General features: G+C 29.5%; 1 non-coding gene across 1 annotated transcript; it reads right to left on the bottom strand.

Annotated features, from left to right (window-relative positions):
- Positions 1 to 354: 354 nt before the first annotated feature.
- Trnav-uac lies at positions 355 to 427 on the bottom strand. Its single transcript has one exon. It is a non-coding gene; the product is annotated as a tRNA-Val (tRNA).
- Between the last annotated feature and the right edge of the window lie 14,464 nt (positions 428 to 14,891).

Here is a 14,891-nt window from a genome sequence, read left to right as displayed (position 1 = left end):
AAATGTTTCTGTGATCATACCTTTTTAGAGGAAAAACATGCTAATTAAATTTTACAAAACGTGTGTTAAATGTTTGCCTTAAATTAGATATTAATAAAAATAATTTTTGCAGTGTCAGTGAAATAAAACAATTATGTTTGATAGCGCCATAGTTTGAAGATACACAAGTTTGTCCATAGGCGGGGTAAAAAAAAATACGAAAAAGGGAATAAAAACATTTAGTTTTCGAGACGGAATTTGAAAAAATAAAATATTGATATATGTTTCTAAAGGTCAAAGGAAGCCTCTATAAAAATATGACCTCCACTCAAAGCTAAACCCTGTATATGCATGGCAGTTACAATAAAAAAAATGTGGTTCCGCCCGGGATCGAACCGGGGACCTTCTGCGTGTAAAGCAGACGTGATAACCGCTACACTACGGAACCGCTTGCAAAATTATTTTGTTAGATACGTCTACAATGAGTCTCACAATTGTATCCTCGAGAGGGGAAATTTTTATTGTGAATTTCTCAGAAATAGTTTCTATAAATTTTTCTGCTTATCAAATTTTTAAAAATACTTGTATTTTCTTGATATTATACACAAAGTGTTCAATATTTAGAAAAATTTAAATATGGTCTGAAATAAAGTTATAGATACTTTATGAAATAGAAAAATATCACTAATATATTCCTAGTAATTCAAGAAAACCGTAAATGTGAAATTTTAGTTGTTTTGCAGCAATATTTACCTATAGACTTCTGTAGTTTGACAGTAAATTTGACACTAAAAATAAAAAAATGGAGGCGATAGAAATGTATACGCTCAGTTGAAGAATGCGAGTGCGGGCAAAGGAAACCGATCACAGTTGCATTGCGCTACTGGGCAATAAATCACAGCAGATGACAAGTGGTTGATACCAGCCCAGCAGTGCAGTGCAGCAATGCGGAATTTGGTGTGATTCAGGTAATTTTGATTTATTATAGGCACTTTCTATCAATCATTCATATTGCAATTGCGAAATGGAGAAATAAGAGGGATATTTTGTTTACTAATATTATCACAACATGGCATTTTGGAGACCTTTTGAAACGGAACAAAACGAAATTTACCACCACCAACATAATAAAATTGTCTGAGGACATAAATAATTAAAATATGTTGGAATATATAATAGAAATTTTCTACACATTATATACAAATTATTATAATTTTTTACATTTAGCAGAAAAATTTTTTAGGGACGCCTATAACTCATTAAATTTTATTATCAGACGTTTTTTTTCATGTTCAACTGACTTCGGAAAGACTATAGCAGCATAGTCATTATAATATACGAGTATTATTTACAAACTTGGGGCAGATATTTGAACACTCAATAAATCAAGATGCCAAAACTTAATTGGCAGAAATATTTTTCGCTAATAAAATAAATCTTTTTTAATATCTACTTACCACGATGGTACGATGAAAATTTTTTTAGAACCGCTGGTTCCACCAATAGCTCAGTCTCTAGTAACCAGACATGCCTATTTGCAAATCGCTGTACAGTAAGATGTGTAGCTAAATTCACAGTTTTATGTAGTAAGTATGTAAGTCAGGGACGACTCCAGAGATCCTCAACAAGTTCTGACAATTCTGATTATTATTTATTTTAAGCACTTTTTGCCGTTCCAACAACTTTCATTATTGGAAATTCTTATTATTAATTTCTATTGTTATTGAAAAATCCTCTCCTTATTTGTAAACATCCCTTACAAGGGTTGGTGTAACCCAAATAAAAAATTGCGAAGCAATGTGCAATTGCGAAGCAATTTGTTTCAAGCACCTTACTGACTTCTACGAGTATATTGGGTTTATTTAAAGCATCACCCTTTTTAATTTACTATAGGTACTGAATTATTGTTTTTGATGAAGGTATAACAATAATAAAAATTACAGTTCATTAATCAGACACCGTTTATTATTCAATTCTTTAGTGGTTTTGTGCATCAAATCCACCGTACATTTTTCTGTGTTGAAATCAGTAGTTTCCAATTTACACACACAATACAGTTTGGCCTATAGTACCTTATATGAAATTAGTCTAGATTTTACCGTAGAATTAAAAAATACAAAAATATACAGAATGTTCCATTTGAAATAATAGAGTTGATGATGACTTCCGGTATAACCGGAAGTGCGAGGAAGTTGATACTATTTTCATTGAATAGATCTTTTTGATAAACCCCTGTATATAAATTTTCAGATTTCAATTTTGACAACATTTTGAGATACTCGTACTGGGCCCTCTTCGTGATATGCCTTATATAAATGTACCTACTTAAAGGCGTACTGATTTAGTGCCTGATATTTATGAGTAAACGTTATGGACATTTTGAGCACCCTGTACATGAAAAAAATATATGAAGATATAAATCTGTCCTTATAGCGCTCATCGTCTACATTTTATTTGGGAGTGTGGTAAAACTGAAAAAGGGTGAAATATAAAACGAGGGAAAATAAGCAGTGTTGGTTGTAATTATACATGAATAACAAACTGCGAACTACTTCGAAAAATAAGCGACCGCCGCGATCCCGCAATTGGAAATCATGCGCAAAGAATACGTGAATATTTAATTTCGCTCCTTTGCACAAAGTAAATTTTTAATAATTTTCCTTATTAAAAAGCTACTGAATTATGTATACGGCAAACTTAATTAGGAAGCCGGAGAGCTCTCTTAAAGCCCACCGTATTTAAAGATACATAAAATTCAGTGGAGAACGATATTTTGCATGCGAATGAAGCAATCAAAACTTCTTTTCCTTCCTTCTAACTAGCATATCTTATATACACATATACACCATTATAGATTTTTTTCAAGTTAGGGAAGATTGAGACGAGCCGGAGGGATATTAGAGCGTTTCCATGAGACGGCAGGCCGACTGTTCGTTTGGGTGACTGTAGATTGACTTGAGGGTGAAAAAAAGCGAGGGTGGCTTCGTTAGGGTAAAAAAATACTAGATTTGCATTCTTGAAACTTCACAGGAATTCGTTTTAGTTGTAGAAATATTTTTTGTGTCTAAAGAAAGTTTTAATGCACTATCGATGGACTGTGAAATATTAACTTTACGTGCAACATATATTCGATATGAAACTGAATATATTTGGTGCGCAGTATTATTTTACAGAAATAAAAATATGTTGCTGCCATAAGCATTCCAATTACTAGTTTAAATATCTCGCATGTGGTATATCCACTTATCAATCTTAAATACGTACATTTTATGTATACAATATTTCTATTCAATAAAATGTGTGGACAGTAAAATACTGTGTTCCAAAATGATAGATTTTCCAGTTGAAATTTAAAAAAATCGCTGAAACAGGTCAATTAGTAAATAGAAATTGACACATTTCTACAATATTTTCTATTTTTTCTATTTTTTTTAGCCATGTTTGACAGATTTATAATAATACCGACATTTTTTTTTAATAGGGCGATCCATATTTTATAGTATAAATAGATAGCCCTTCTGCGATATAAGGTTATACCTACTTTTTTCATAGTTGTCGAAAAAATGAAAAAAATGGTCTTTTATGTCGTACTAACGACTGTTTCAAACAATCATAGTCTTCTGAACTTTAAAAAACATACCTACTCTTTATTAATCTTTTTCTACTTACTTTAAAGCTTTTTTTCTCAAAAATAGACACATCGATAAACACATAAAATTCACTAGAGTACCTTTAGGTATAACGTGAATAGTTTTAGTTCCAATTTATTTATTTATTTATTTATTTATTTATTTATTTATTTATTTATTTATTTATTTATTTAGATATTTATTTATTTATTTATTTATTTATTTATTTATTTGATACACCATTCAACAGAAAATATCCAATTACTCAATGGTGGGAACCCAATATGTAATATAAAAAAAAGAAAAATGACAGTAACAATTGGTAAAACAATTCGAAGACAAAACAAAAAACTATAAATAAATTTAAAAGTAATAAAACTTAATAAACTATTTTACATTAAATAAAATAACAGTAGCGTAAAACAGTCATATGTTTTAGTAAAATACAATAAACATTACACATATACACAAGCTAAAATGAAAAATGCCCATACAGACACAACATAAAATGAATAACAAAACAAACAAAAACCAATTAAAATAGGTTGGAGGGTGTTGCAATTTTCACACGTGACATAAATTGGTGATGACAACAATAAATTAGTATTAGGCATTGCGAGGTACATCATATTCGATGGCGCGAGGCACGTGGAAGTTAAAACGATCCAAAATTTGAGGACAATCATACACATAATTAATGATTTTGTACAAAAAAGGACAACAGAATGTCTCGACGTGTCTTTAAGGACTTACAGTTAATCATGTCCAAAAAAATATTGTGGGAAAATCCAATGTTGGGATATATTCCTTCAGTTCTGAAGTGCATATATTTTAAGAATTTTCTTTGAATGTTTTCTAAGTTATTTTTATAGACTGTATACTGAGGATACCAAACTATTTAAGCATATTCCAATCCAGATCTTACAAAACAATTATATATAAATTTATTATTGTAGAAGGATCAGCAAAATCTCTACAATTTCTGATCACAAACCCATGGCTTCTATAAGATGATGAAGAGACATTGCGTATGTGTTTATGAAAAGATAATTTTTGATCAAAAGTTACTCCGAAATCTTTTATATAATTGAGACCTGTAAGAAAGTGATTGTTAATCCTATAATCATAGATCACAGAACAAGTCATTCTAAGAAGCACATTATGTTACATTTACTTATGTTAAAGGGAAGACAGTTTTCTGTACACCATGTATTCACTGATGTTAAAGCATTTTGTAAGTTTTGACAATCATTTTATTCATTCGTTGTTAAATTATTTTGATAAATGGTTGCCCGTTAATGCGAAAAACAGATAATTTATATTTTAATTGTGATTGGATGCGGAGATAAAATCTGTAGTCAACAGGAGGTATGTTACTTATTTCACCATAAGTATCCAGACCAGAGAATTAGTCCAGCTACAATAAGTAAAGTAGGTATCCAAAAAGTTTGAAGAAAACGGAAGTATAAAAGATTTACCTGGATCAGGAAGAAATCAAGAATCAAATTAAATCAAGAAACCCACTAATTTTTTTTGTGTGGTTATTTTAGTAGTAGTAAATTATTGTTTTCATTTAATTCCTCCATTTTTTGACAAAAAAAGTAGGTATAACTTTATACTTTAAAATATAGAGCGCCCTATTAAAAAAAATGTCTGTTATAGATCTGTCAAATATGGCGCAAAAAGATAGAAAATATTGCAGAAAGAGAGGATTTCTATTTACTAATTTTTACATTTCAACTGGAAAAAATATGAATTTTTTTTCATCATTTTGGGACACAATTATATTGCTTGGATTTTTTCTCTTAATTCAGATGATTCGTAGACAGTCTTTTATATAATTTGGTGCAGCAGATTTTTTAGTAGTCATCGTTCGACACATTTCGGGACATTTTGCAATAACACAGTTTTTCGGTCATAAGACCAGTAGCAGGTGCGAATGAATTGGACACTCCGGAAATCGAACAATTCGCAATTTGCAATCTGGCTTCCAGTAGTGGTAGTTAATTTTAAACAATTAGTCACGCTGGAAGACTGCTAGGATCTCCGCAGATAGTTCCGCACAAGCCTTTTTATTATTCAGGACGTACAGCGGCCCATATTAGTGTCGAGAAATTAAACACTTTGTGGGGAGGAAACGAATTTATATAAATGAATTGCATTTTTCTATTTCACGTCAGCTCTAAAAAGCCGCCATGATTAACACCGACTTATCTTCCGGAGAGCCGCAAGCACTTTTTGTGACGGTATTTTTTTGTCAAAGTTTTAGTTGGCCAGTTCTTACATTCTTCTTACATGTTTCTCTCAACAGTTTCTCTCAACAGACGGATTGAAATAAACAATTTCATACCCTAATTTTCTTTTTAGTTACAGGGTGATTGATATTCATTGACATTTAGGTACTAACAATAAAACAATTGACATTAATCTAGTCATATTCAACAATTTTTGACAGGGTTGTTGTATTCACAAACCTGTAGTTATAAAATCCACTAAAAAACGAGTCTATGCCCCAAACTCTAAACTGTCATAAAAATTAATATCCAACGTGACAAATTTGTTTTGAAAGTGACTGGAAGTATCTAAATGTTTGTTTTGAAGGTTAACCTACATTAATGCGTCTATAAAGTATTATTTCCAGCGAGTTCCTTAACATTTACACATATATCCCCTCGTTAGCGTTAAGTGGGCTGAACTTTATAAAATTTGTGATCCATTTTCTTTAATATCGACGACAAACGACTATTATATGAGACTATACAGCTCCATCTCCAGTAAACAAAACCCTTAAAATAATTAGATACGTGCTATAAAGAACGCGAATGGCACATCATAAACTTCTTAAACGATTAAAAAAGTGTTATTTCCTACATAGTCTTGAAAGTTCCAAATTAATTTAGCAACAGTGTGTATGTAATCCTTCGCAATAATCTGAACTGAAACTTTCCACATAAATAAATAAAAACTTTTGATGAAAGAAGTTTACTTTAAAAAAATCCTGCCAGTCGTCCTTAATTTCATCTCATGATAAACATAAGGTGGATATAGCTGCAAGTTAGTTGTTATTGGTAATAATAAATTATTGTTTATATTAAATAATTTAGCGTTAATAATTAGAGACTGCGATTTTGTCAAAAAGGATCTGTTTTTTGTTTTGCTGTAGAGGATAAATCTTACGTAAAAAATATGTCTTTCTACACCTGTAAAATATTTTATATATTACACAATAGATCATTGGTTATTTTAATAAATGTCTATTGCAATAATATAATAATGAAATAATGTAAAGTTACGTTATACAAGTAAGGTAATTTTACATTATCTTACGTGATGTCAAAATAATCAACGATGTGTGTCAAGTGATTTAATCTTTTGGAAAACAAAATCGAGAAATATATTTTGGCGGGACTATTGCCTCAAATGATATTTGGCAAGAATATTTCAGGAACTGTCAAAATTCAATTCAGTTACCTTACAACAGGTAATTTTTTGTAAGTGGTATTATAGTTTATCATTTGTGAGCAGTATGGAGTTTCAAATAGATGATACAATATAGTATGTAATTATTTATTTGTGACATTTTCAGTTAATTTCATCAATTCGAAAGCTTAAAAATGAAATTCTTTTAAGCTTGTTAGTATGTCTCTGGTAGTAAGATTGCATCATTCTAATTTAGTGAATAATACAGACATTTCAATGCAGTAACGTTATTAAAAGATTTTGAATTTCTGACTATAAAACATAAAATCTATTGGCTTACTTACTTATTTATAATTACATTGATATAATCAATGAAGGCCAGACAATTGTCGTATATCACACCTAGATCCTTAACATTATCACAACGTGTCAGTAACGCATGTGTAGTTAAATACTAGCGCATCTTTTTTGGAAGTAAATGACCTTAGACTTACACATATGTTATAAGTTAATTAGTCACACCATCTATGAACACGATCTACTAGCTCTTGCAGTATTAAACAATCTTCCAAATTAGATACGTTCAGAAATAGCTTTAAGTCGCCAGTAATAATAGATGAATACATTTTGGGAAGAGATATACATCGTTAATAAATAGAATAAAAAGAAGTGGCCTTAAATTTGATCCTTAGGGTACTCTTGGTGTTATTATAAAATTATGAGTTTTAAATCCGTTGTATGAAACATATAGTTCACGTTTGGTATTTGTATTTGTTTTTTTCTTCGAATTTAACTTAAAATATGTCCCGTAATATTAACTAGAAATTAATATGTCAAGTTCATAATCTTCGTCCCCTGTAAACAGGGCCATAAACAACAATTCAGCGCGAATGCCCCGATAAAGTTTTTGCGATATTAAAAATTCTCATAGCCTTTCTCTATACATTTTCAAGAGTGGAAGTTTCGAAAACATTTCATTAATTTAGGAAAAGTGTGCGGCCCCTCATAATGAACCGAACACAACAATTCCTCCGTAAATAAATAAAAACTTTTAATGAAAGAAGTTTTCATTAAAAAAGGCTCATCAGCGTTTCTCATCTGAATTTAAGAAATATGACAGCATTATAGCACAAAGAAAACTCGTTAGTTTTAATGTGTAACACGCTTTTTTTAAGTCTGCGTACAAAATTTTATATCTCGGGAACAAAACCCAATTCCTCATTTCGCCCGAGGGGTGAAAAAAAAGCTGGGGTGACTGCAAGGGTGCAAAAAATGAAGGGCGAGCTTTTTTATGAATGTCCAATTCCATTGTATGTGCCGTTTTCGATCGCATGTTGAGGGGAATCAATCGATAGAAATTTTCGATTTCTGATACTGAACACCGGTCCCTTTTTCACTCCTTGTCCTAGGTTAGGTAGTCTGTTTTTTACCTTTACAATGTGAACTACATGGTTATATTTCACTCGTTCTATTCGTTATTAATTTTGGTGATTCGTTTTCCAGAAGAAAAATTTCCTAAATGAAAAGTTTCTGTCAATTTACGTTTGATGGTATGTTTTGCTTTTTATTTTTATGCTAATTTGGTATTATTTGTTTAGATTAATCAATCCTGTTTTATTATTTTTTTATTAAATCCTTGAAATTAAAATAATTCTATGAATTTTTGACATTATGTCCTGTTGCAACTTTTCACTGCAATTATTTACACATTTCTTATTTCTCATATACTCCATTTTATTTAGCATTTATATAGATCCATGCATTAAAAAAAAAGATATAGCTGTTTGACATTTTTTTAAATTGTGATTATGTTTTTATATAAACTTAAATTATAAACAATATAGTATAGTTTACATACACATTATTTTATAAAAATGTATAGTACTATACATATCTTTATTTTCATCTGAAATATGGGATTAATAAAAACAGTGGTTTTATATTAGTGATTCTGGCTCTATTAAAATAAAAGTATGTATTATGACTGTGTTTGGAAATAAATGATGTTTATTGAAAGAAGTACCTAATAGTAGGTAGTTATATTTCCTATAGGAGTTTAGAAAACAATAGTCGACCAGTTAGGTCAATGGTTTTAGAATTAGTTAGGTTAAAAGTGATTTCGAGCTCGAGAAATACTGAAAGAGTAATTATTAGATGATGTTATTTTTTTACTTTCGCATTATTTGCTACATTAAGCTATTATTTGTTTTTATTTTAAATAATTGTTGGTGGCCCACACTTGTATCTTTTTTCTGTTTTGGTTTGGATTAAGTTAGGAAATATAACAATAACACTATTATACTTCGTCGCCGTTTCTTCATTTTTATTGTGACAGCCTCAGAACTCTATGGCTTAGATTTTATGTAAAAAATTGTTATTATTAACATAAGGATATTTTAATTATAAAATAAGAAATATTAATCTTTTACTAAATATTTTAATATATATAAATGATTAATATCCCATTTTGTATTTAGAATGTCCTTACATACAACTGCCATTTTTTCAATTCACTGCTGAAATAAAACATCCTGTTATTAAAGCAGATAGCAATTAATTAAATAATAACTTTTTGCGTCTAAATACAGAAAAGTGTGAAATAATTTTATTTAATTTAGAAACCATTAAAAATGCAAAATTTACAAAATTTATGTCTTTTTCATTTATATTTGTCAACCAAATTGCCTGTGAGAAAAGTCTACACCATCATTGCGATATGGACTTTTAGTTTCGCAAAAATTTTTTAGAAACAAAGATAAAACAACAATCACTTGCTTGTATTCGAATGTTACGAACTCTTTTAATTGTTGTGTTATAAGTCAATCATTTAATTATTTATGATTAGTAAAAATCTGCGTATTTTCGCATTTATTGCCGGAAATTACATATTTATTTGTGCAATGAGTTTAATTTATTTTTTAACCAAACATCTCATGCAAAGAAACAGAGTATAAGCTGTCAAATTTAATTAAACTCAGACATCAATTTTGAGATCGAAAATATGTTAATTATTAAAATAGATTAATAATGAATTTACGAGAATACTATTATAAATAATTTCACGAAAATAACCTCTCACCAATACGTTTAGTGTAGTGCAGGAACTGATTTAAATAATGCCTCAGTTTTCAATAAGCCATAAAAAAGTTCTCCTGTTTTCTTAAACTGCCTTTTGAATGAACCCCAATTTTTTTATTTGTGACGCAAACAAGACCAAACATTACAGAATAGCACAGGACCTACTAAAACAATAAGCTTTTCCTGTCTACCTGCCATTATCAGTGTGTGTCAGCAAATTCGAAAGTGTTATTGATCCTAAAATGGATAAGTACAAAAAAGACACAAAAACTTTAATCCGAAGAGAAAAATCAGATACATCCATTTTACCAATAATATAATTGTGGAAAAGCATAAATAACTTATAGCCATATTTTTTTGTCGTTCTGTCTAAATTATAAATCAACTAAATGCTAGGTAGGTACAATGAATTTTTTAAGCGCGTATTTGTATACACCCCCACACTTGTCTATCTGAAACAAATACGTTTTCGATTAACCCTACTACTGTACCTCGAGGCCACCCTATTTATATTAGATCCGCCATTGCGTCGCCATTTTGTATCATACCAGCCCCGTATATCTTCCACTAACCCACCCATATATTTTCTAGAGTAAATGACTAACAGTGTCAAGATTTGATCGAATATATGTATTGAAAATTACGGAAAATAGAATTATACTTGTATTCCTAAGACTTGTTTTCTTCAACTAATCTGAAGACAAGGCATTAATGTATTTTATATTTTCATTTTTGTCATAGCACGTGTGCCACAAATTCATGGGCCAGTTTGATTGTGCAAAATTTTAAATAGTTTTTTCGAAAATGCCGATATTTTTAACTGGAGCGAAAAAGAGTTTTGTGTTGAAGAACATGAGTCTTTTTCATACTATTACTTTAGTACTATACTCATTTTATTGTATAAATAGGTTCAATTCAATATTTAGTTCAATTGAACAAATTTTGCGAGCTAAACAATTTCCACCATTTTCTTTGTTCGAAGATTGCAAATTGAGTTTCACAATATTACAGCAGATCAAGTTTATTCCACACTTGGCAGCAAAGTGATCACTTAAAATTATGTCTTGTTCTGAAGTTCCAAGTATAAGAATTATTTTACGATGAATCAGACAACTGAATTAGAACCTTCAACCATTTTCGAAGATATTCTCTTCGAAGCTTGAATTTTATTCAGAATAACTTGATTTTATTAGAAGAAGAGTACACTACATGCTTTGTGATTGATTCTTTGGTTTCTATTAGTTACCTAAAATCTTATCGATTTATATTCTTACTATATTAATTTATTGTAAATGTATAAAAAATTACTCCATTTTCTTGCCAGTTTTAATGATTTTCTGGAGAAATATTGTTTAATTCTTGAATATAAAAACGAAATATAGAATAAAAAATAACTATTTTCATTAAATAATTGAAATAATAGTACTAACAAGTAACATTAAATTTAGTAAAATTCACATTTCCAAAGATCAAATTATTCAACAAATTGTGTTGACAAGAATATATGCTTGACAGTTTCGCAAAAAGTAATATAACAATTTTTCAATATAGAAAATGAAAACTTGCTCTAAGCAAACTTCGAACTGGTGCGAATATGAATATTTTTTTAAAGTCCCATCCGCATGATTTTCAAACAGTTCTATGTACTTATGAAATATTTTGAAATCTGAATCTTGACGTTTTAAAATTACTTTCTCTAGACCCTCACGCTGACGTACCATGGCCTCCAGCTACACTACTTCCGGTACAAGCCTGCGTGGCTACATAAAAATCTCTATCAAAAAACCGTACGCCTTCTGGAATATGTAAATCTACACTTTTATCCTTTCAATACCAACCGGTATCCTACTAATTCGAGGTATATCCGGTAGAAAATAAAGGATGCAGTTTTACCCTTCAAACGTATATCAAATTTACTTTCTGATATGCCGATCAATTAGTTGAAAAAAAATTGTATTGGAGTTTATTTAAGTGAAAAGTTGTATTGTTCAGAGAAAGTATTATATTGCATTTATTGTTTTCATGAAAATATTTAACAGGATATAATTATTTAATCCTACCGGAAAATAGATTAACAAATCCTTAAAAAAATTAAAAGATATATTAGTTGCTCGTTCAATATATATAGGGTGATCAGAAGCCATCAGGCTATTTCCTTTGATGAAGGAAAAAAAAAAACGATTTCAGTGAAGTCCAATTTTTATTTCTAAAACCCAGAGGTCTCTAAGGATATCTTAAACAGTAACCTTTTATATTTTGAAAAATTTCCCAACGCATATTCAGTTTGAAATAGCTATTTATTATGTAAGCAATATTCATGTTTGCTTAGAAATAAAGGATATAATAATCCTGATAATTATTTACATTGGAGTAAGCTGCAGATGTTTCTACCTGAACCCGTGCCAAAGGGCATAGCGGTTTTTTAAGCAAAAGCCTGACGTTCCTGTTCTGCCAATAGTTCTTTATTTAAACAGCAGCTATCCTTCCATCACATCCTTTTTATCGGATCATTGTTTTCAATTTTTATAATTTCACTGATTTAAGGAATAATCAAAAACAGTGTCAAGTGACTGATATGGATATAGCAAATGCAAAAGAATTCTTGAACCTTAAATTTTTCTGCGGTATGCCAAAATGCTTACCCAAGTTTATAACTATGTTTTCGTATGAATAATACATTGGTATGAATCTTGACGACAAATTCTCATACCATAGATTTAGATTGCACTAGAATGTACCTAGGCTATACGTTTAAGATTTCCTGAAACATTTTCTCAAGGTAGTTGCATCGAATATGATAAAAAATGTGTAGAGTAGTCTATTTTATACCTCTAAAGATTCTAAACTGTAACAAGAAAAAATATTGCATATTTTCTATATTTTTTGTCTGAATATATCAGTACATCATTTACACTCTATTGCACTTGTACTAAAACTATCTTACAGTCGACGAGGTTATTTTTAACAAAGTTCTTACAGGCATCTACCTGTCTTTACCCTCTAGTCGCTTATGGGATCTTCAATACAAAAAGAAATTTAAAAAATCGTCCCTTCTCACTTTTTTACTTTCAAGTATATTACTTACACCACAGTGATTTCTTTGGGGTAGTTGATTCTTGCTGTGGGTACGAAATTTTTTTATGTAAGATATTTTTTTTTCTATCAGAATCTGTGAGAAAGTTGTACGTGGCGAGATTTCAAAATTATTTATGCACACTAAAAGATTGTTGCATAAATTTTTTCATATCATCCTTGAAAATTACACATACTTAGATGTAATATACCTAAAAAATGAAATTAATAATAATAAATAATGTAATGAGGTAAATTAGAGCCCTTTTTAATTAGTATAAATGTCTTATATCTTCTTTCCACTAGTTTCGGTTATTATGCCATCATCAGGGAAAAAGGAAAGTGACAATAATTTGGACAAGAAATTGCTAAAAATGCCTTTACAATTTTCGTCAAGAAGCTAATAATGATGGTTTAATTTCTAACATAATTATATCTATGAAAGTGTTGTATTAAACCAAAGTAATTACTAAATAAATAAACTAAGTGTTTCAAAAAAGCTTCAGCCTGAAGCTAATATTTAAACTAACAATCTCAAGAACAATATTTGTTAAAAAATTTCCATGTCGGTGGCATCATTACATAAGTATAAAATAAATATCTGCTTCTTTTATTTGAACAACAAATTTTTGAAAAATATCTCTTCCAGAATTCAAAGTTCATTGATGTCTTCTTCAATAAATAACAAAATTAGGTACCTAGTTACATTTTCGTTTGTCATAATTTACTTTTGCTCTTTAAAATGTTTTAGGTTTTGCAGTTTTGTCCACAGCTGTATTAGATGAATTTTCAGACAACAAGCGTATGGTCTGCCTCTAAAACAAAAACTATATGTCAAATATTTTTCTTTAAAATTCAGAATCGTGTTGAATATTATTATTTTAATTTTGATATAAAATTTTTAATAGTATATGAGTATATATTTGTTGCATTTCTTAAGTAGTTTTTCTTTTTTCCGTAAATTTTCTCCACATTGTAAATTCCTATGCCACAACGACCAGTCAAGATTTATTTTTCAAAAACTTATTTTTCAATGTAAATTGACATTTTGAATGGTTTCATGTCGACTGTAATGTCATTTTTTATAATTAACATTTTTAATATTAATTTCCGTACATTTATTTTTCTTTAAAAGGATCTAAGCTAATTCATATTAAATCTAAAATTATTCCTAATTTTCATCTGATGAAATCATATTTGCTCTTTTACACCAATATCGAGGTATGATAAAAAGCAACTTCAAAGTCAAGTCATTAGTTGATAACTAATTATATCGCAGGAAACAACTACTCGGTGGACTAAAGCTCCGTCCAGTAATTAATTGCACCCTTAGTATCTAGTAAACATATTTATGTTTCACTTTAATTAATGATTATCTAAATAAATAATAGTTAAAATATTATTAATGAAAAAAACATGTGTCAGGCCTATTGAAATAAGTAACGTAATAAATAAGTTTACATTATTTAATTATTTTAAAATGTCAGGAATGTGTTTTTCTTTATTAATATCTAATATTTGGTCAGAATATTTTGACTTCTTTAAATAATTATTAATTAATATGGGTGGGACATAACTTGTTTACTGAATATTATGGGTGATATTAAATTCTGGACAGGGGTAAGTCCGCAGAGTAGTTATTTCCTATAATAGCATTATTTATTAACTAATAGCTTGTCATTGAAGTTGTTTTTTGGCGTACCTACATATTGG

The sequence above is a fragment of the Anoplophora glabripennis genome, unplaced genomic scaffold (assembly GCF_000390285.2).
Source record: "Anoplophora glabripennis isolate ALB-LARVAE unplaced genomic scaffold, Agla_2.0 scaffold899, whole genome shotgun sequence".
NCBI classification, from domain to species: Eukaryota; Metazoa; Arthropoda; class Insecta; order Coleoptera; family Cerambycidae; genus Anoplophora; species Anoplophora glabripennis.
Note: the sequence above shows the minus strand (reverse complement) of the source record. Positions and strands in the feature narration are given on the sequence as shown.